Genomic DNA, 22,937 nt, shown 5'->3' on the forward strand with positions numbered 1-22,937 from the left:
CCGAAAGGTCGAGCGTGAATCATATAGTAGATATGATCAACATAGCGATGTTCACCAATGAAACTACTCCATCTCACGTGATGATCGGACATGGTTTAGTTGATTTGGATCACGTAATCACTTAGAGGATTAGAGGGATGTCTATCTAAGTGGGAGTTCTTAAGTAATATGATTAATTGAACTTAAATTTTATCATGAACTTAGTCCTGGTAGTATTTTGCAAATTATGTTGTATATCAATAGCTCGCGTTGTTGCTTTCATATGTTTATTTTGATATGTTCCTAGAGAAAATTGTGTTGAAAGATGTTAGTAGCAATGATGCGGATTGGATCCGTGATCTGAGGTTTATCCTCATTGCTGCACAGAAAAATTATGTCCTTGATGCACCGCTAGGTGACGGACCTATTGCAGGAGTAGATGCAGACGTTATGAACGTTTGGCTAGCTCAATATGATGACTACTTGATAGTTTAGTGCACCATGCTTAATGGCTTAGAATTGGGACTTCAAAGACGTTTTGAACGTCATGGAGCATATGAGATGTTCCAGGAGTTGAAGTTAATATTTCAAGCAAATACCCGAGTTGAGAGATATGAAAGTCTCCAACAAGTTCTATAAGCTAAAAGATGGAGGAGAATCGCTCAACTAGTGAGCATGTGCCCAGATTGTCTGAGTACAACAATCGCTTGAATCAAGTGGGAGTTAATCTTCCAGATAAGATAGTGATTGACAGAATTCTCTAGTCACCATCACCAAGTTAGTAGAACTTTGTGATGAACTATGATATGCAAGGGATAACAGAAACGATTCCCAAGCTCTTCGTAATGCGGAAATGATGAAGGTAGAAATCGAGAAAAACATCAAGTGTTGATGGTAGACAAGACCACTAGTTTCAAGAAAAGGGCAGAGGGAAGAAGGGGAACTTCAAGAAGAACAGCAAGCAAGTTGCTGCTCAAGTGAAGAAGCCCAAGTCTGGTCCTAAGCCTGAGACTAAGTGTTTCTACTGCAAAGGGACTGGTCACTGGAAGCGGAACTACCCCAAGTGATTGGCAGATAAGAAGGATGGCAAAGTGAACATAAGTATATTTGATATACATGTTATTGATGTGTACTTTACTAGTGTTTATAGCAACCCCTCAGTATTTGATACTAGTTCAGTTGCTAAGATTAGTAACTCGAAACGGGAGTTGCAGAATAAACAGAGACTAGTTAAGGGTGAAGTGACGATGTGTGTTGGAAGTGGTTCCAAGATTGATATGATCATCATCGCACACTCCCTATACTTTCGGGATTAGTGTTGAACCTGAATAAGTGTTATTTGGTGTTTGCGTTGAGCATGAATATGATTTGATCATGTTTATTGTAATACGGTTATTCATTTAAGTAAGAGAATAAATTGTTGTTCTGTTTACATGAATAAAAACCTTATATGGTTACACACCCAATGAAATAGTTCGTTGGATCTCGATCGTAGTGATACAAATAATCATAATATTGAAACCAAAAGATGCAAAGTTAATAATGATAGTGCAACTTATTTGTGGCACTACCGTTTAGGTCATATTGGTGTAAAGCGCATGAAGAAACTCCATGCTGATGGGCTTTTGGAATCACTTGATTATGAATCAGTTAATGCTTGCGAACCATGCCTCATGGGCAAGATGACTAAGACTCTGTTCTTCGGAACAATGGAGCGAGCAACAGATTTGTTGGAAATCATACATACTGATGTATGTGGTCCGATAAATATTGAGGCTCGCGACAAGTATCATTATTTTCTGATCTTCACAGATGATTTGAGCAGATATGAGTATATCTACTTGATGAAACATAAGTCTGAAACATTTGAAAAGTTCAGAGAATTTCAGAGTGAAGTGAAAAATCATCGTAACAAGAAAATAAAGTTTCTACGATCTGATCGTAGAGAAGAGTATTTGAGTTACGAGTTTGGCCTTCAGTTTAAAACAATGTGAAATAGTTTCACTACTCACGCCACCTGGAACACCACAATGTAATGGTGTGTCCGAACGTCATAACCGTACTTTATTAGATATGGTGCGATCTATGATGTCTCTTACCGATCTACCACTATCATTTTGGGGTTATGCATTAGAGACAGCTGCATTCACGTTAAAAGGGCACCATCTAAATCTGTTGAGACGACACCGTATGAACTATGGTTTGGCAAGAAACCAAAGTTGTCGTTTCTTAAAGTTTGGGGTTGCGATGCTTATATGAAAAAGTTTCATCCTGATAAGCTCAAACTCAAATCGGAGAAGTGCATCTTCATAGGATACCCAAAAGAAAATGTTGGGTACACCTTCTATCATAGATCCGAAGGCAAGATATTCGTTGCTTAGAATGGATCCTTTCCAGAAAAGGAGTTTCTCTCGAAAGAAGTGAGTGGGAGGAAAGTAGAACTTGATGAGGTAACTGTACCTGCTCCCTTATTGGAAAGTAGTTCATCACAGAAATCTATTCCTGTGACTACTACACCAATTAGTGAGGAAGCTAATGATGATGATCATGTAACTTCAGATCAAGTTACTACCAAATCTCGTAGGTAAACCAGAGTGAGATCCACACCAGAGTGGTACGGTAATCTTATTCTGGAAGTCATGTTACTAGACCATGACGAACTTGCGAACTATGAGGAAGCGATGATGAGCCCCTATTCCGCGAAATGGTTTGAGGCCATGAAATCTGAGATATGATCCATGTATGAGAACAAAGTATGGACTTTGATGGATTTGCCCGATGATCAGCAAGCCATAGAAAATAAATGGATCTTCAAGAGGAAGACGGACGCTGATAGTAGTGTTACTATCTACAAAGCTAGAATTGTCGCAAAAGGTTTTCGACAAGTTCAAGGTGTTGACTACGATGAGATTTTCTCACTCGTGTCTATGCTTAAGTCTGTCCGAATCATGTTAGCAATTGCCGCATTTTATGAAATCTGGCAAATGGATAAACAAACTGCATTCCTTAATGGATTTACTAAAGAAGAGTTGTATACGATGCAACTAGAAGGTTTTGTCGATCCTAAAGGTGTTAACTAAATATGCAAGCTCCAGCGATTCATCTATGGACTGGTGCAAGAATCTCGGAGTTGGAATATACGCTTTGATAAGTTGATCAAAGCATATAGTTTTATACAGACTTGCGGTGAAGCCTGTATTTACAAGAAAGTGAGTGGGAGCACTACATCATTTCTGATAAGTATATGTGTATGACATATTGTTGATCGGAAATAATGTAGAATTATTCTGCAAAGCATAAAGGAGTGTTTGAAAGGAGTTTTTCAAAGAAAGACCTCGGTAAAGCTGCTTACATATTGAGCATCAAGATCTATAGAGATAGATCAAGACGCTTGATAAGTTTTTTCAATGAGTACATACCTTGACAAGATTTTGAAGTAGTTCAAAATGGAACAGTCAAAGAAAAAGTTCTTGCCTGTGTTGCAAGGTGTGAAATTGAGTAAGACTCAAAGCCCGACCACGGCAGAAGATAGAAATAGAATGAAAGTCATTCCCTATGCCTCAGCCATAGGTTCTATAAAGTATGCCATGCTGTGTACCAGATCTATTGTATACCCTACACTGTGTTAAGCAAGGGAGTACAATAGTGATCTAAGAGTAGATCACTGGACAGCGGTCAAAATTATCCTTAGCGGAATAAGGAAATATTTCTCAATTATGGAGGTGACAAAAAGGTTCATCGTAAAAAGTTACGTCGATGCAAGTTTTGACACAGATCTGGATGACTCTAAGTCTCGATCTAGATACATATTGAAAGTGGGAGCAATAAGCTAGAGTAGCTCCGTGCAGAGCATTGTTGACATAGAAATTCGCAAAATACTTACGGATCTGAATGTGGCAGACCCGTTGACTAAAATTATCTCACAAGCAAAACATGATCACACCTTAGTACTCTTTGGGTGTTAATCACATAGCGATGTGAACTAGATTACTGACTCTAGTAAACCCTTTTGGGTGTTGATCACATATCGATGTGAACTATGGGTGTTAATCACATGGTGATGTAAACTATTGCTGTTAAATCACATGGCGATGTGAACTAGATTATTGACTCTAGTGCAAGTGGGAGACTGAAGGAAATATGCCCTAGAGGCAATAATAAAGTTATTATTTATTTCCTTATAATCATGATAAATGTTTATTATTCATGCTAGAATTGTATTAACCGGAAACATAATACATGTGTGAATACATAGACAAACAAAGTGTCACTAGTATGCCTCTACTTGACTAGCTCGTTAATCAAAGATGGTTATGTTTCCTGACCATGAACAATGAGTTGTTATTTGATTAACGGGATCACATCATTAAGAGAATGATCTGATTGACATGACCCATTCCATTAGCTTAGCACCCGATCGTTTAGTATGTTGCTATTGCTTTCTTCATGACTTATACATGTTCCTATAACTATGAGATTATGCAACTCCCGTTTACCGGAGGAACACTTTGGGTACTACCAAACGTCACAACGTAACTGGGTGATTATAAAGGAGTACTACAGGTGTCTCCAAAGGTACATGTTGGGTTGGCGTATTTCGAGATTAGGTTTTGTCACTCCGATTGTCGGAGAGGTATCTCTGGGCCCTCTCGGTAATGCACATCACTTAAGCCTTGCAAGCATTGCAACTAAATGAGTTAGTTGCGGGATGATGTATTACAGAACGAGTAAAGAGACTTGCCGGCAACGAGATTGAACTAGGTATTGGAATACCGACGATCGAATCTCTGGCAAGTAACATATCGATGACAAAGGGAACGACGTATGTTGTTATGCGGTCTGACCGATAAAGATCTTCGTAGAATATGTAGGAGCCAATATGGGCATCCAGGTCCCGCTATTGGTTATTGACTGGAGACATGTATCGGTCATGTCTACATTGTTCTCGAACCCGTAGGGTCCGCACGCTTAAGGTTACGATGATAGTTATATTATGAGTTTATGCATTTTGATGTACCGAAGGTTGTTCGGAGTCCCGGATGTGATCACGGACATGACGAGGAGTCTCGAAATGGTCAAGACATAAAGATTGATATATTGGAAGCTTATGTTTGGATATCGGAAGTGTTTCGGGTGAAATCGGGATTTTACCGGAGTACCGGGAGGTTACCGGAACCCCCCGGGAGCTAAATGGGCCATGATGGGCCTTAGTGGAAAAGAGAAGAGGCAGCCCTACATGGGCCGCGCGCCCCTCCCCTCCCTTGGTCCGAATTGGACAAGGAGAGGGGGCCGGCCCCTCTCTCTTTTCCCCCCTCCACAAATCCTATTCCAACTAGGATTGGGGGGGGGGATCCTACTCCCAGAGGGAGTAGGACTCTCCTGGCGCGCCCTATGTGGCCGGCCAGCCTCCCCCCTTTGGTCCTTTATATACTGAGGCAGAGGCACCCTAGAACACACAAGTTGATCCACGTGATCTATTCCTTAGCCGTGTGCGGCGCCCCCAGCCACCATAGTCCTCGATAATACTGTAGCGGAGTTTAGGCGAAGCCCTGCTGCTGTAGTGCATCAAGTTCGTCACCACACCGTCGTGCTGACGGAACTCTTCCCTGACACTTTGTTGGATCGGAGTCCGGGGATCGTCATCGAGCTGAACGTGTGCTAGAACTCGGAGGTGCCGTAGTTTCGGTGCTTGATCGGTCGGATCATGAAGACGTACGACTACATCAACCAAACGCTTCCGTTGTCGACCTACTAGGTATGTAGATCACACTCCCCCCCCTCGTTGCTATGCATCACATGATCTTGCGTGTGCGTAGGATTTTTTTTTGAAATTACTACGAAACCCAACACTAGCAACCTCCATTACAAAGGAAGTTGCATTACGCGGTCCAACCCGGCGCGCGCCCCTCAGTCGCTGACGTCACGAAGGCTTCGGCTGATACCATGACGTCGAGTGCCCATAACTGTCCCCGCGTAGATGGTTAGTGCGTATAGGCGAGTAGCCAGACTCAGATCAAATACCAAGATCTCATTAAGCGTGTTATTTTGAAATAACCACGGACGCCGACCAGGGCCAGGCCCACCTCTCTCCTAGGTGGCCTCAACCTGCCCCGTCGCTCCGCCACAAAGTAACAGTCGGGGGCCTTCGGGAACTCAGGCCCACCTCTACCGGGATGGAGCCACCTGCCCCTTCAACCCCCAACATCGGAATCACTCGCGGGTACTCCTATGAGCCGACCCGACTTTAGTCACCACCTGTATAGCATGTATATATGTATAAGTATATGCCCGTGATCACTTCCCGAGTGATCATGGCCTGGTAGTATAGCATGGCAGACGGACAAGAATGTAGGGCCACTGATGATAAACTAGCATCCTATACTAAGCATTAGGATTGCAGGTAAAGGTAACAATAGTAGTAGCAAGGACAGGCTATGCATCAGGATAGGATTAACGGAAGCAGTAACATGCTACACTACTCTAATGCAAGCAGTATAGAGAAGAGTAGGCGATATCTGGTGATCAAGGGGGGGCTTGCCTGGTTTCTTAGACAAGGAGGGGTCGTCGGTGACGTAGTCGGATGGGGCACCAGCAGCGGTGTCGGTCTCATAGTCTACCGAAGAGAAGAGGGGGGAAGAAACAATGAATACAATGCAAACAGATGCATAACGATGCATGGCATGACAAGTATCGGTGCTAGGGGTATCCTAACGCGGTACGAGGTGGTACCGCTGAAGGGGGAAAACATCCGGGAAAGTATTCCCGGTGTTCCGCGTTTTCGGACAGATGAACCGGAGGGGGAAAGTTGCATGTTTGCTATGCTAGGGATGCATGGCGGATGAACGGGTTGCGTATCCGGATTCGTCTCATTGTTCTGAGCAACTTTCATGTACAAAGTTTTTCCATCCGAGCTACGGTTTATTTTATATTAATTTTAAAAGATTTAAATCAAATTTAGGATTTATTTAATTAATTAAATCAACATTATCCAGAATAGTTTGGGATGACGTCAGCATGACGTATGTGTGACATCAACGGTCAACAGTGTGGTCAACTAGAGTCAAACCTGACCTGTGGGTCCAGTGGGACCCACATGTCAGACTATGTTAGTCTAACAGTGGATTAAAAAACTAATCTAGGCTAATTAGCTACTAGACCCCACCTTTCATAGGTAATTGACTAAACTAATTAAGTTTTAATTATAATTATGTTTTAGTTAACTTAATATGCAGTAGGGCCCGCATGTCAGTGGCTGGGGGCTGCCCAGTCAACTCAGTTGACTGGGTCAACCCAGTCAACTAGGGCCACGGGACCCACTGGCAGCGACCCAGGTGGGCCCCAGTGACCGGCCACGTCAGCGGCGGCACCGGAGGGAGCTCCGGCGAGCCATTTCTGCGGCGGTGTGGCTCGGCATCCGCCGGAAAACGTCGACAGGGGGTCTCCGGGCCCGGGGTTTGGCTCGTTCGAACAGGGGCGCAAAGCCGTGCCCGATGGTAGCATCGGCGTGGCCGAAGACAGCCTAAATCGGCGACGGCGAGCTCCGTGGTGGTCGTCGGAGTACGGGCGCGATCGGATCCGGTGAAAGGGGGGTCGGGAGGATGAGCGGAGGGCACGAGCAGCTTCGGCGTGACGGCCTGAGCACGTCCCCGTGCTCGGCCGGGCACGAAACCGATGGCAGCGATGACAGCTAGTGTGGCGGTGACGAGGAGCTTCGGCCATGGCGGAAACGACGTAGGGAGCGAGCTACGCGCGCGGAGAGGGGCAGGGAAGAGAGGGGAGAGGCGACAACCGCTCACAGCGTTGCAGGGAAGGCTCGGGGGTGCCGGGGATGGTCGGAGACGGCAGATCGATGCGGCGGCCGAGGCAAACGCCGGCAAAGGGGAACGGGCGCGGGTAGCAGCTTTGCGGTGCCCCAGCCTCGATCCGGTGGTGGAGGCGGGGGGGAGAAGGCCACGGTGGACCTCCTGGACTTCCAGGCAGTGCTCGGGGTGGCCGGTGGCCGCGGTAACGACGATGAGATGGCGACTGCCGCTGGCAGACGAGCTCGGGAACAAGACAGAGAGGGCGTAGGGGGGGGGGCGCGAGGGGGAAGTGGCGAGACTAGGGTTTCAGGGTGCGGGGCAACGCTTTGTAGGTTGACGGAGGCGCGGCGGATGGCCGGCACGTGGTTATCGCGGCCACAGGCGGCCGCCCGGCGTCCACCTCCCCTCTATGAACAGAGGAGGAAGGAGAGGGGCAAGTTGGGCTGGGCCGGCCTGTTGGGTCGGTTGGCCCAGGGGGTGGGGTTTCCTTTTCATTCTTTTTCAGTTAGTTTTTTCTTCTGTTTTTGTTCTTTTCCTTTTTCTTTATTTTCTTTTCTGTTTTAATTTAAGTTCCTATTTTACTTTAGTTTTATAAACTATAAAAGTAGTCCCTACTTTAGTGTTAATAAATAGGCTACTGCCACATAAGTTTGGGCAACTAAATAAAATAGTTTAATATTTTATTTAATGTAAAATGCATTCAACTAATTGTTTTTGCTACTGTTTAAAACATTCTAGAGTATTTTACACTTTTATAAAAGTGTGGTTTCTCCACCAAATTTACCTATGCAATATTTGGTTCACTCCAAACATTTTAGTTTTATTATTGGAAAACTTTTATTGTTTGCTTTTGTTTTAAATTTGAAGTTTGAACTGGGTTTTGAACTGATGAGAGTTTATCCAAAGTAACTGAGGTGACGTGGCATCATTAGCGGGGGATCACTGCAGCTTAATTATCCGGGCGTCATAGGCAACTTGGATAAGGCAGAACCCACATATCATGCAAAGTAGAGTCGCCTAATATTTTGTGGCAGACACCATCTTGGACCATGTGGAACACTCCAAACCTCTGCACTGAGAGGGGAGACATCCAATCACCCATAGTGTCCCGTTGGGAACCTACGATACGGATGTTAAAATGTAACACCCACAATGCGGCTATATTTCCCATGTGTCGGGGCACGACTTAGAGGCATAGCCGCATGATAGGTTTGTCGCAAGAGGGGTAATCTTCACACAATCCCATGTACTGAATAAGAAAGGGATAAAGAGTAGGCTTACAATCGCCACTTCACGCAAATACAAGTTAAACATACATCATCCAGAATACAAACAAAGGTCCGACTACGGAACCAAAATAAAAGAAGACAACCCCAAATGCTAGATCCCCGATCGTCCCAACTGGGCTCCTCTACTGATCAACTGGAAACAAAACAACACAACGAACACGATCTTCATCGAGCTCCCACTTGAGCTCAGTTGCGTCACCTACACTGGTATCGTCGGCACCTGCAACTGTTTGGAAGTATCTGTGAGTCACGAGGACTCAACAATCTCACACCCGCGAGATCAAGACTATTTAAGCTTATGGGTAGGAAAGGGGTGAGGAGGTGGAGCTGCAGCAAGCACTAAGCATATATGGTGGCTAACATACGCAAATAAGAGCGAGAAGAGAAGCAATGCAACGGTCGTGAACTAGAAGTGATCAAGAAGTGATCCTGAAACTACTTACGTTCAAACATAACTCCGAGGTCGTGTTCACTTCTCGAACTCCGTCGGAAAGAGACCATCACGGCTACACACGCGGTTGATGCATTTTAATTAAGTTAAGTGTCAAGTTCTCTACAATCGGATATTAACAAATTCTCATCTGCCCATAACCGCGGGAACGACTTTCGAAAGTTCAAACCTTGCAGGGGTGTCCCAACTTAGCCCATCACAAGCTCTCACGATCAATGAAGGATATTCCTTCTCCCGAGAAGACCCGATCAGTCTCGGAATTCCGGTTACAAGACATTTTGACAATGGTAAAACAAGACCAGCAAGATCGCCCGATGCGCCGACATCCCGATAGGAGCTGCACATATCTCGTTCTCATGGCAACACCGGATGAGCGCTCCGTACAACTAAAACCAGCCCTCAAGTTTCCCTGAGGTGGCGCTGCAAAGGACTCTAGTTCGGACCAACACTTAGAGAAGCACTGGCCCGGGGGGGTTAAAATAAAGATGACCCTCGGGAGCGCGACTCTTAAGGGAAAAGTAGGTGGTGGTGAGGCGAATGGTAAAACCAAGGTTGGGCCTTGCTGGAGGAGTTTTATTCAAAGCGAACTGTCAAGGGGTTCCCATAACACCCAACCGCGTAAGGAATGCAAAAATCAAGGAACATAAACACCGGTATGACGGAAACTAGGGCGGCAAGAGTGGAACAAAACACCAGGCATAAGGCCGAGCCTTCCACCCTTTACCAAGTATATAGATGCATTAATTAAATAAGAGATAATAATGATATCCCAACAATATCCATGTTCCAACATGGAACAAACTTCAGCTTCACCTGCAACTAGCAACGCTATAAGAGGGGCTGAGCAAAGCGGTAACATAGCCAAACAACGGTTTGCTAGGAAAGATGGGTTAGAGGCTTGACATGGCAATATGGGAGGTATGATATAGCAAGTGGTAGGTAGCGCGGCATAGCAATAGAGCGATCAACTAGCAAGCAAAGATAGAAGTGATTTCGAGGGTATGGTCATCTTGCCTGAGATCCCGCAAGGAAGAAGAACGAGTCCATGAAGAAGACAAATGGACGTAGTCGAACGGATCCTCACAAACGTGACGTTATCGGAACTAACCCGAAGAAGAAACACCAGAAAGAAGCAAACAACATAGTAAACAACCATCAAATCAACATGGCATGATGCACAACCAAGTATGATGCATGTCCGGTTTAATGAAGCATGGCATGGCAAAATGCACAAGCAAAACTACAAGTTAAGTGGAGCTCAATATGCAACGAGTTGCATATTGACGAAACACCACAACAATTATTTAGTTCTCTCCCGTTTAAGTACTCAACAAAATTAAATGTTTGTTAGCATGTCAAGGGGTGAAGCAAAAGTAAACTACACATCTAGGCAAGTTTAAATGAGGCCGGAACAATAAACAACAAGTCCGGAAACTCCTCATGTGCATATTTTAGGTTTGGTACTGTTCTGGCCTAAACCATATTTTAGAGTTGTTGAACATGCAACGTAAAGTCACCATGATAGTCTATGCATTTTTCTACCCCATTTACATATAAAGATTATTAAATTTGGAGCTACGGTTAAATAGTTATGAATTAAATCATTTTAATAAGTTATTTAAGAAAATTTAAACAAACAACATTTTGAACATTTTAAAAATGGATGAAAAAGACATATTATGAAACTAGATGAAAAACTAAGCATTTTACATATATAGATCTTTTTAATCCGATGCATAGTTTGTGAGTTATTAAATGCATGAAGCTAGGGGGGTTTTCTGCAAAACAGGAAAAACACTGGATAATATCTAAAACGCAGACAAGGAATAAAACACTATATGGGCCGAATCTAAGCAGAGGCCCAACATGAACAGAGAAAAAAAAGGGGCGTTGGGGGTGGCCTCACCCATGGGATTTGGCCCGGTTCAGTGTAGGAGTGGGCCGGCTCGGGAGGTCGGATCTGGCATGGGCCTTGGGAGGTTGCGCAAGTGAGCTGGGGAGGCGCTGGGCTTGGAATCGGGACGAGGCCGGCTGGAGCATCGTGACGAGAAGTCAATGCAGGGGCGCTCGTCCTCTTCCCTGGTTCGAAAGAAGCAGAGACAGGGCAGGGGCTTGGCAACGGCGATGGAGCATCGAAGGTAGGCGCTGCTGATGGGAGGTTCGGCGAGATGGGCCTGCTGGTGGCGGACGGCGGCGGGGCTCCATCGGATCTGACGAGGGGAGCCAGTCCCCGATGGTGGGAGTCAAACAGTACAACGACGGCTCGGCTCCGAAGCTTCGCCAGAGGCATGCGGGCACTACAGCGCTGCCGGAGGAGATGCAGGCGTCGAGGAGGGTTCGGGACGGGGATGCCAGCGTGTGATGTCTACTACACAACCTTCTTCTTGTAGACGTTGTTGGGCCTCCAAGTGCAGAGGTTTGTAGGACAGTAGCAAATTTCCCTCAAGTGGATGACCTAAGGTTTATCAATCCGTAGGAGGCGTAGGATGAAGATGGTCTCTCTCAAGCAACCCTGCAACCAAATAACAAAGAGTCTCTTGTGTCCCCAACACACCCAATACAATGGTAAATTGTACAAGTGCACTAGTTCGGCGAAGAGATGGTGATACAAGTGGTATATGGATAGTAGATAATAGTTTTTGTAATCTGAAAATATAAAAACAGCAAGGTAACTAATGATAAAAGTGAGCGTAAACGGTATTGCAATGCGTTGAAACAAGTCCTAGGGTTCATACTTTCACTAGTGCAAGTCCTCTCAACAATAATAACATAATTGGATCACATAACCTTCCCTCAACATGCAACAAAGAGTCACTCCAAAGTCACTAATAGCAGAGAACAAACGAAGAGATTACGGTAGGGTACGAAACCACCTCAAAGTTATTCTTTCCAATCAACCCGTTGGGCTATTCCTATAAGTGTCACAAACAGCCCTAGAGTTCGTACTAGAATAACACCTTAAGACACAAATCAACCAAAACCCTAATGTCACCTAGATACTCCAATGTCACCTCAAGTATCCGTGGGTATGATTATACGATATACATCACACAATCTCACATTCATCTATTCAACCAACACATAGAACCTCAAAGAGTGCCCCAAAGTTTCTACCGGAGAATCACGACGAAAACGTGTGCCAACCCCTATGCATAGGTTCATGGGCGGAACCCACAAGTTGATCACCAAAACATACATCAAGTGAATCACGTGATATCCCATTGTCACCACAGATACGCACGGCAAGACATACATCAAGTGTTCTCAAATCTTTAAAGACTCGATCGGATAAGATAACTTCAAAGGAGAAACTCAATCCATTACAAGAGAGTAGAGGGGGGAGAAAACATCATAGGATCCAAATATAATAGCAAAGCTCGCGATACATCAAGATCGTATCACCTCAAGAACACGAGAGAGAGAGAGAGAGATCAAACACATAGCTACTGGTACATACCCTCAGCCCCGAGGAGAACTACTCCCTCCTCGTCATGGAGAGCACCGGGGTGATGAAGTTGGCCACCGGAGAAGGATTTCCCCCTCCGGTAGGGTGCTGGAACGGGTCTAGATTGGTTTTCGGTGGCTACAGAGGCTTCTGGCGGCAGAACTCCCGATCTATTGTGCTCCTCGATAGTTTTAGGGTACGTGGGTATATATGGGTGAAGGAAATACGCCAGGGGAGCCACGAGGGGCCCACGAGGGTGGAGGGCGCGCCCCCCTGCCTCGTGGCTTTCGTGAAGTTTCAGGTCAATTGGACTCCGTTTGGTTTTCCTTTTCTGCGATATTCTAAAACAAGGTAAAAACAGAAACTGGCACTGGGCTCTGGGTTAATAGGTTAGTCCCAAAAATCATATAAAAGTGTATAATAAAGCCCATAAACATCCAAAACTGTAGATAATATAGCATGGAGGAATCAAAAATTATAGATACGTTGGAGACATATCAGCGTGGAGAGGAGCGCTCAGGCGCGGCTGCTTCTTGGGGCGACGAAGAGGAGCTCCTGGACGAGGGGGCGACGGGAGCACGGGCGCGGGCCGTTCTGGGAGGTGTTGGAGGGTGCTCAGTGGAGAGGCTCGACGGAGCAGACCAGGGCGCGGGGTCGAGGTCCGGTGCACGCGCACGGGAGGAGCGGGGCTCTGCTTGCGGGAGGCTGGGAGTGAGGCTGTAGTGGATTTGCTGGATCTGAAAACAAGGAAGAAAGGTGGCTGCGGGATCTGCTTGCGGTTGGTTCATTGGTGATCCCGAGGGAATCCAGAGAGAGTTGTGGCGGGGAAGAGGATCCCTAGAAAATAGGGTTTGGCTTGATTTGGTAGAGGTTGATCTATATATAGGGACAAAAGGATTAGGTTTGGACCCTCCGATCAATATCGGACGGTCTCAGATAAATATGTTAGAAGAGTCCAATGAGAAACCGATGATACTTTATAGATGTTAGGGGATGATCCGGACCCATCGGTGACGACTGCCCGGGTCGGGTTCGGGAAGTTTCGGACACGCGCGAGGGGTCGATGCACTGTGCAAAGAGAGGTTAGACGAACGAGGTCAAGTGTGTGGTTGGACTAAGAAGAGAGAGAAGGAATGCAACCCAGCAACCATTTCCGAAGACCGAAAACGCCCGACGTTTAGACCGACTATAATGCCGCTATAGTTATCCGTTGGGGGCATCAAACGGACTCCAAATGCGATGAAACTTGACAAGCGGTCTATCTACACTATAATAAGACCACACGCCAACTTTCATCCCATTCTGAGAACATTTTCCGGCCGCCTATAAAATAATATTTCGGACGTGCCGCGGGCGCGTGCTAGTGTGTCTGGGCTCAGAACAGACAACGGAAAGAACTGGGAGACCGGGACAGGTGCAAGTTTCAAAAACATGATGATGCAATGCACATGATGCAAGGATGAATGCAACGAACCAAACAAATCACACGACGAATCTCGGAAAACAAGGAAGGCATCTAGAGCGCCGGTCTTGGGGCATCACATAAAAGTAGGGGCGGCCCCATGTACAACCGAGTAGGGGGCTAGGACCCCACTCAAAATTTTGAATTCCATTTGTATTTGTGCATATTTTGAAAGAAAAAAACTTAAAAATTAGCAACTTTATAGAAGGTGTGCCCCCAGTCAGAATTTTGTCAGGGTCCGCCCCTGGTTAAAAGCGGTCGACCTTGTTGAAGTGTATATGTGGATTGCCTAGCTTTTTGCATCAGTTCAGCCTTTTGGTTGTGTTGGCCAGTGCATGAAGTTTAACATGGTATCAGGGAATAAGGTCTTGATTTCAAGTCCTGACTTTCACAATTTATCCAAAAATTATTGTTGCCCCCCTCTATATCCATGTATAGGCCTCTTGAGCCATACCTCTGAGTCTATTCACGTTAGGAGACCTTAAGCGAGTAGAGACTGTTAGCAGCCTCGAGTCGTGCCGCTGGGAGTAAAATAACCGATGCGTGTGCAACCATGCCAATCCGTAAATCGCATCCATACAGGGACCAAGAAGATGCACCGCTGCTTGGAATAGGAACCAAGAAAACTCACCATCTGCACGATTCAGGGAACGAAAAGCCACTATTGCAAGTCAGCATCATCATCGTTGAAGCCACGACCTGTTGCTTCGCTGCCCTTGTAGCCATTACAGCATGTCCATGGACGAGATGTCCCAGGGCCACTGCTCCAACATCCGACCTCCGCTGGGACTCCTGTAGCGTAGGGGGATGAGCTTCCTGTCTTAGTCCACCAGGCAGATATTGCTCATCGGCTTCCTCTGACAGTGGTAAGGTGGGTTGGGATGGGGGGAGACGAGGCGGGTGGCGACTAGGGTCTCTCCTGGCCGCCCCCAAGAGTATTCGGGTATCTTTGCCTTGCCTAACAGTATGATTTTTTGATAATCCACAAGTGTAGGGGGTCACAACAGTCTTCAAGGGAAGTATCACAACCCAAGTTAATTAATTCAACACAAGGGGATCCAAATAATATTTAAAAGCCTTAGCAGTTGAGTTGCCAATTCAAGCACACCTGTAAACAAATACTTGCTCGAAAGAATTTATTAGTAGCAAAAGTGATGTTAGTTATTCTAGTTGGATTGCAATGATGTAGCGGAATTCAATAATACCCAGCAGTTGTCAAGTACAAGGTGTTGGGGATTGTTGCAGAAAACAAAAATTCCTACGCATCACCAAGATCAATCTATGGAGAGACTAGCAACGAGAGAGAGGGGAGTGCATCTTCATACCCTTGAAGATCGCGATGCGGAAGCGTTACAAGAACGCGCTTGGTGGAGTCGTACACGCAGTGATTCAGATCGCGGTCGACTCCGATCTAAGCGCCGAACAACAGCGCCTCCGCGTTCAACACACGTACAGCCCGGGGACGTCTCCTCCTTCTTGATCCAGCAAGGGGGAGGAGATGTTGGGGAAGAGCTCCGGCAGCACGACGGCGTGGTGGTGGAGCTTGCAGTTCTCCGGCAGGGCTTCGTCAAGCTCAACGGAGGAGGAGGGGTGTTGGAGAGGGGGAGGGCTGCGGCTTGGATGAGGTGCTGCTGCCCTCCCTCCTCCCCTCTATTTATAGGGCGAAGGGGAAAGGGGTCCGGCCCCTCTAGATGAGATCTAGAGGGGGCGGCGGCCAAGGGGAGGGGGCTTGCCCCCCAAGCCAAGGGGGGCGCCCCCCTTAGGGTTCCCCCCAACCCTAGGTGCATGGGCCCTAGGGGGATGGCGCCCAGCCCACTTAGGGGCTGGTTCCCTTCCACATACAGCCCATAGGGCCCTCCGGGGCAGGTGGACCCTCCCGGGGGACCACCGGAACCCCTTCGGTGGTCCCGGTACAATACCGGCAAACCCCCGAATACTTCCGATGACCATATGATGACTTCACATATATAAATCTTCACCTCCGGACCATTCCGGAACTCCTCGTGACGTCTAGGATCTCATCCGGGACTCTGAACAACATTCGGTAACCACATACTATTTCCCATAACAACTCTAGCATCACCGAACCTTAAGTGTGTAGACCCTATGGGTTCGGGAACCATGTAGACATGACCGAGACACCTCTCCAGCCAATAGCCAATAGTGGGATCTGGATACCCATATTGGTTCCTACATGTTCCACGATGATCTCATCGGATGAACCACAATGTCGGGGATTCAATCAATCCCGCATACAATTCCCTTTGTCTACCGGTATGATACTTGCCCGAGATTCAATCGTCGGTATCCCTATACCTTGTTCAATCTCGTTGTCGTCAAGTCTTTTTACACGTTCATAACACATCATCTTGTGATCAACTCCTTGGTCACACTGAGCTCATTATGATGATGCATCGCCGAGTGGGCCCAGAGATACCTCTCCGTCATACGGAGTGACAAATCCCAGTCTCAATTCGTGCGAACCCAACAGACACTTTCGGAGATACCCGTGATGACCCGCAAGTATAGGGGATCTATCGTAGTCCTTTCGATAAGTAAGAGTGTCAAACCCAATGAGGAGCAGAAGGAAATGATAAGCGGTTTCCAGCAAGGTATTCTCTACAAGTACTGAAATAAGTGGTAACAGATAGTTTTGTGATAGGATAATTTGTAATGAGCAACAAGTAACAAAAGTAAATAAAGTGCAGTAAGGTGGCCCAATCCTTTCTGTAGCAAAGGACAAGCCTGGACAAACTCTTATATAGAGAAAAGCGCTCCCGAGGACACATGGGAATATTGTCAAGCTAGTTTTCATCACGTTCATAAGATTCGCGTTCAGTACTTTGATAATCTGATATGTGGGTGGACCAGTGCTTGGGTACTATCCTTACTTGGACAAGCATCCCACTTATGATTAACCTCTATTGCAAGCATCCGCAACTACAACAAAAGTATTAAGGTAAACCTAACCATAACATAAAACATATGGATCCAAATCAGCCCCTTACGAAGCAACGCATAAACTAGGGTTTAAGCTTCTGTCACTCTAGCAACCCATCATCTACTTATTACTCCCCAATGCCTTCCTCTAGGCCCAAAAAATGGTGAAGTGTTATGCAGTCGACGTTCACATAACACCACTAGAGGGATGACAACATACATCTCATCAAAATACCGAACGAAGACCAAATTCACATGACTACTAATAGCAAGACTTCTCCCATGTCCTCAGGAACAAACGTAACTACTCACAAAGCATATTCATGTTCATAATCAGAGGGGTATTAATATGCATATAGGATCTGAACATATGATCTTCCACCAAATAAACCAACTAGCATCAACTACAAGGAGTAATTAACACTACTAGCAACCCACAGGTACCAATCTCGGACTTGGAGACAAGAATTGGATACAAGAGATGAACTAGGGTTTTGAGAGGGGATGGTGCTGGTGAAGATGTTGATGGAGATTGCCCTCTCCCGATGAGAGGAGCGTTGGTGATGACGATGGCGATGATTTCCCCCTGCCGGAGGGTAGTTTCCCCACCAGAACAGCTCCGCTAGAGCCCTAGATTGGTTCCGCCAAGGTTCCGCCTCGTGGCGGCAGAGTTTCGTCCTAGAAGATGGCTTATGATTTTTTTTCTCATCGAAAGACCTCATATAGCAGAAGATGGTCATCGGAGGGCCACCAGGGGGCCCACGAGGTAGGGGGGCGCGCCCCTCACCCTCGTGGGCAGGGTGTGCCCCCCTGGTGAAGTTCTTGCTCTCAGTGTTTTTTATATATTCCGAAAACATCTTCCGTGAAGTTTCAGGACTTTTGGAGCTGTGCAGAATAGGTCTCTAATATTTGCTCCTTTTCCAGCCTAGAATCCCAGCTGTCGGCATTCTCCCTCTTTATGGAAACCTTGTAAAACAAGAGAGAATAGGCATAAGTATTGTGACATAATGTGTAATAACAACGCATAATGCAATAAATATCGATATAAAAGCATGATGCAAAATGGATGTATCAACCCGTAGTGCACCATTATAGCCACCCAGTTACGTTGTGACATTTGGCACACCCAAAGCATTCCTACAGTATTCGGGAGTTGCACAATCTCATGGTCTAAGGAAAAGATACTTGACATTAGAAAAGCTTTAGCAAACGAACTACACGATCTTGTGCTATGCTTAGGATTGGGTCTTGTCCATCACATCATTCTCCCAACTATGTCATCCCGTTATCAACGACATCCAATGTCCATGGTCAGGAAACCGTAACCATCTATTGATCAACGAGCTAGTCAACTAGAGGCTCACTAGGGACATGTTGTGGCCTATGTATTCACACATGTATTACGATTTCCAGATAACACAATTATAGCATGAACAATAGACAATTATCATGAACAAGGAAATATAATAATAACCACTTTATTATTGCCTCTAGGGCATATTTCCAATAGTCTCCCACTTGCACTAGAGTCAATAATCTAGTTACATTGTGATGAATCGAACACCCATAGAGTTCTGGTGTTGATCATGTTTTGCTCGTGGAAGAGGTTTAGTCAACGGATCTGCGGCATTCAGATCCGTATGCACTTTACAAATATCTATGTCTCCATATTGAATATATTCACGAATGGAGTTGAAGCGACGCTTGATATGCCTTATCTTCTTGTGAAACCTGGGCTCCTTGGCAAGGGCAATAGCTCTAGTGTTGTCACAGAAGAGAGTCATTGGGCCCGACGCATTGGGAATAACTCCTAGGTCGGTGATGAACTCCTTCATCCAGACTGCTTCCTGTGCTGCCTCCGAGGCTGCTATGTACTCCGCTTCACATGTAGATCCCGCCATGACGCTTTGCTTGCAACTGCACCAGCTGACTGCCCCACCATTCAAAATATACACGTATCCGGTTTGCAACTTGGAGTCATCCAGATATGTGTTGAAGCTAGCATCGACGTAACCCTTTGCGACGACCTCTTCGTCACCTCCATAAACGAGAAACATATCCTTAGTCCTTTTCAGGTACTTTAGGATGTTCTTGACCACTGTCCAATGTTCCATGCCGGGATTACTTTGGTACCTTCCTGCCAAACTTACGGCGAGGTTCACATCAGGTCTGGTACACAGCATGGCATACATAATAGACCCTATGGCCGAGGCATAGGGGATGACACTCATCTTTTCTCTATCTTCTGCCGAGGTCGGGCATTGAGCCGTGCTCAATCTCACACCTTGCAATACAGGCAAGAACCCCTTCTTGGACTGATCTACATTGAAATTCTTCAATATCTTGTCAAGGTATGTGCTTTGCGAAAGACCAATGAGGCATCTCGATCTATCTCTATATATCTTGATGCCTAATATGTAAGCAGCTTCTCCAAGGTCCTTCATTGAAAAACACTTATTCAAGTAGGCCTTTAAGCTTTCCAAGAATTCTATATCATTTCCCATCAATAGTATGCCATCCACATATAATATGAGAAAAGCTACAGAGCTCCCACTCACTTTCTTGTAAACACGGGCTTCTCCATAAGTCTGTGTAAACCCAAATGCTTTGATCATCTCATCAAAGCGAATGTTCCAGCTCCGAGATGCTTGCACCAGCCCATAGATTGAGCACTGGAGCTTTCATACCTTGTCAGCATTCTTAGAATCGACAAAACCTTCCGGCTGCATCATATACAATTCTTCCTTAAGGAAACCATTAAGGAATGTCGTTTTGACGTCCATTTGCCATATCTCATAATCATAGAATGCGGCAATTTCTAACATGATTCGGATGGACTTCAGCTTCGCTACGGGTGAGAAGGTCTCATCATAGTCAACCCCTTGAACTTGTCGATAACCCTTAGCGACAAGCCGAGCCTTATAGATGGTCACATTACCATCTGCGCCTGTCTTCTTATTAAAGATCCATTTATTCTCTATGGCTTGCCGATCATCGGCAAGTCTGTCAAAGTCCATACTTCGTTTTCATACATGGATCCTGTAGGTGTCAAAACCGGCGGATCTCGGGTAGGGGGTCCCGAACTGTGTGTCTAGGCCGGATGGTAACAGGAGACAGGGGACACTTTGTTTTACCCAGGTTCGCGCCCTCTCGATGGAGGTAATACCCTACTCCTGCTTGATTAATATTGATGATATGGGTAGTACAAGAGTAGATCTACCACGAGATCAAGGAGGCTAAACCCTAGAAGCTAGCCTATGGTATGATTGTTGTGTATGGAGTTGATTCTGTCCTACGGACTACAACCCTCCGGTTTATATAGACACCGGATAGGGTTAGGGTTACATAAAGTCGGTTACAATGGTAGGAGATCTTGAATATCCGCATCGCCAAGCTTGCCTTCCACGCCAAGGAAAGTCCCATCCGGACATGGGACGAAGTCTTCAATCTTGTATCTTCATAGTCCAGGAGTCCGGCTGAAGGTATAGTCCGGCTACCCGAACACCCCCTAATCCAGGACTCCCTCAGTAGCCCCTGAACCAGGCTTCAATGACGACGAGTCCGGCACGCAAATTGTCTTCAGCATTGCAAGGCGGGTTCCTCCTCCAAGTCCTTCATAGAAGATTGTAAACACCAAGAATAGTGTCCGGTTCTGCAAAATAAGCTTCCACATATTGCCATAGAGAGAATAATATTAACACAAATCAAATCTGCTGATGCATTCCGCAGTGCACTATCACACTACGGCCAAGTCCTTTACTCGAATCGTTTTTACTTTTCCACCTCAGCATGTTTTGTGAGGCAGTTTCCTTGGCACGTCTTGTCAAACCAGAGATCGTGTGCCTTTTTTACAGGATTCTCATCAATACGGACATGGGTAACCCTAACCGCGCCGTTTACCATGGCGCTTGGGAGGCAAGCAAGTTTTATTAGGCAGGTGGGGACGCACAACCGCGTCCGCCCATATAAGGGGATAAGGATCCACCTTTTTACCTACGCCTTCTTCCTCCTTTGCCTATCCATCTCCTGCGCACTCGAGCTCTAGCGCCCAAGCCCGCACTTCCCATCTCAACCTTCTCCAGCGATGTCCGGAGCGGGAGGCAAGTGGAAGGTCTCCTCCGTCACGGAGGGCGATGTCAAAAAGCTTAGGAAGGCCGGATACTTGTCCAAAGACATCGCGCACCGGCTTCCCGAGTAGGGGCAGCTTCTCCCCACCCCAAGGCCCCATGAGAGGGTAGTATTCCTTCCCCACTTCCTCCGCGGACTGGGTTTTCCACTTCACCCCTTCGTCCGGGGGCTCATGTTCTACTACGGCCTGGATTTCCACGATCTGGCCCCGAACTTCATCCTCAACATCTCGGCGTTTATCGTTGTGTGCGAGGCCTTCCTCCGTGTCCGCCCCCATTTCGGCCTCTGGCTCAAGACTTTCAACGTCAAGCCCAAGGTGGTGAGCGGCAGCCAGGCGAAGTGCGGAGGTGCCATGGCGGGCAAGATTGCCAACGTCCTGTGGTTCGAGGGCTCCTTTGTAGAGACCCTAAAGGGGTGGCAAGCCGGGTGGTTTTACATCACCGAGCCACGCGATCCGAAATGGACCGCAGCCCTCGAGTTCCGATCCGGACCCCCCACGCGGCTTATGTCCTGGAAAGAGACGGGCCTATCATGGGGTAACAAGGAAGAGGTGACCGGACTGAAGACATGCATCCAGTCCCTGGTAAACAAGCCAATCAGGCTTGTAAATGTAGTCCAGGTCATGCTCGTTCGCCGAATCCTCCCGTGTCAACAACGGGACTTTACTCTGTGGGAGTTCGACCCGGCACAGCACCGAACCCTTAACAGGCTCTTCGACACGACATATGAAGACGTCTGGAAGGTGCTAATCAAAGGTGCCACGGCTCCTGCATCCGCTTCCGAGGACCGCAGATACAGCTCGCAGCGTCACGCTAGCGAGGTAAGCTATCTTCACCTTTTACAGGATGTTTAGCTTTTTTCATAGTTTGACTCTATGCAGGATCTAAACTCCTTTACCTTTGACAGGCTTGGCGGGCGATAGCCGAACTGATTAACTGTCCGGCTCCGTTGCCCGAAGACCCAGCCCCAGCTCTACTAGTGAAGCTGCTGGCTCCGACGCCTTATGTGGTGCCGGAGAAGAAGGCCAAGAAGAAGAAGACCACGGGGACTCGAAGGAGTACCCGCAACGTGGTGTTGTCGGACTCGTCATTCGACGAGTCCGAGGCGCCCTCCTCCCATGAAAACGAGGAGGAGGAAGAAGAAAGCTCTCCCCCCCCAGCGGGGGGAGGAAAGAAAAGGAAGGCCGCCCCAGGGGGGAAGGCCGAGGGGTCCAAGAAGAGGAAAACCCCTCCGCCGGACTACGCCCCCGACACCGACGAGGACGAAGAGGAGTGGCCGGACAGAGCTAGGCGTCCGGCGAAATCGTAAGTGTTCGGATACCAGAGTAATTCATGATATTCCTTTCGTTGCACAGCTTTCCCTAATGTCGAATATGATCATGCAGCCCGCCTCGGGCCGAACTCAACGAGTCGTCGAGCAGCTCCCTGGATTCTTCGGACGT

Source organism: Triticum urartu, chromosome 3A (assembly GCF_056163025.1).
Source record: "Triticum urartu cultivar PI428250 chromosome 3A, HENAU_Tu73, whole genome shotgun sequence".
In the NCBI taxonomy this organism is placed as follows: Eukaryota; Viridiplantae; Streptophyta; class Magnoliopsida; order Poales; family Poaceae; genus Triticum; species Triticum urartu.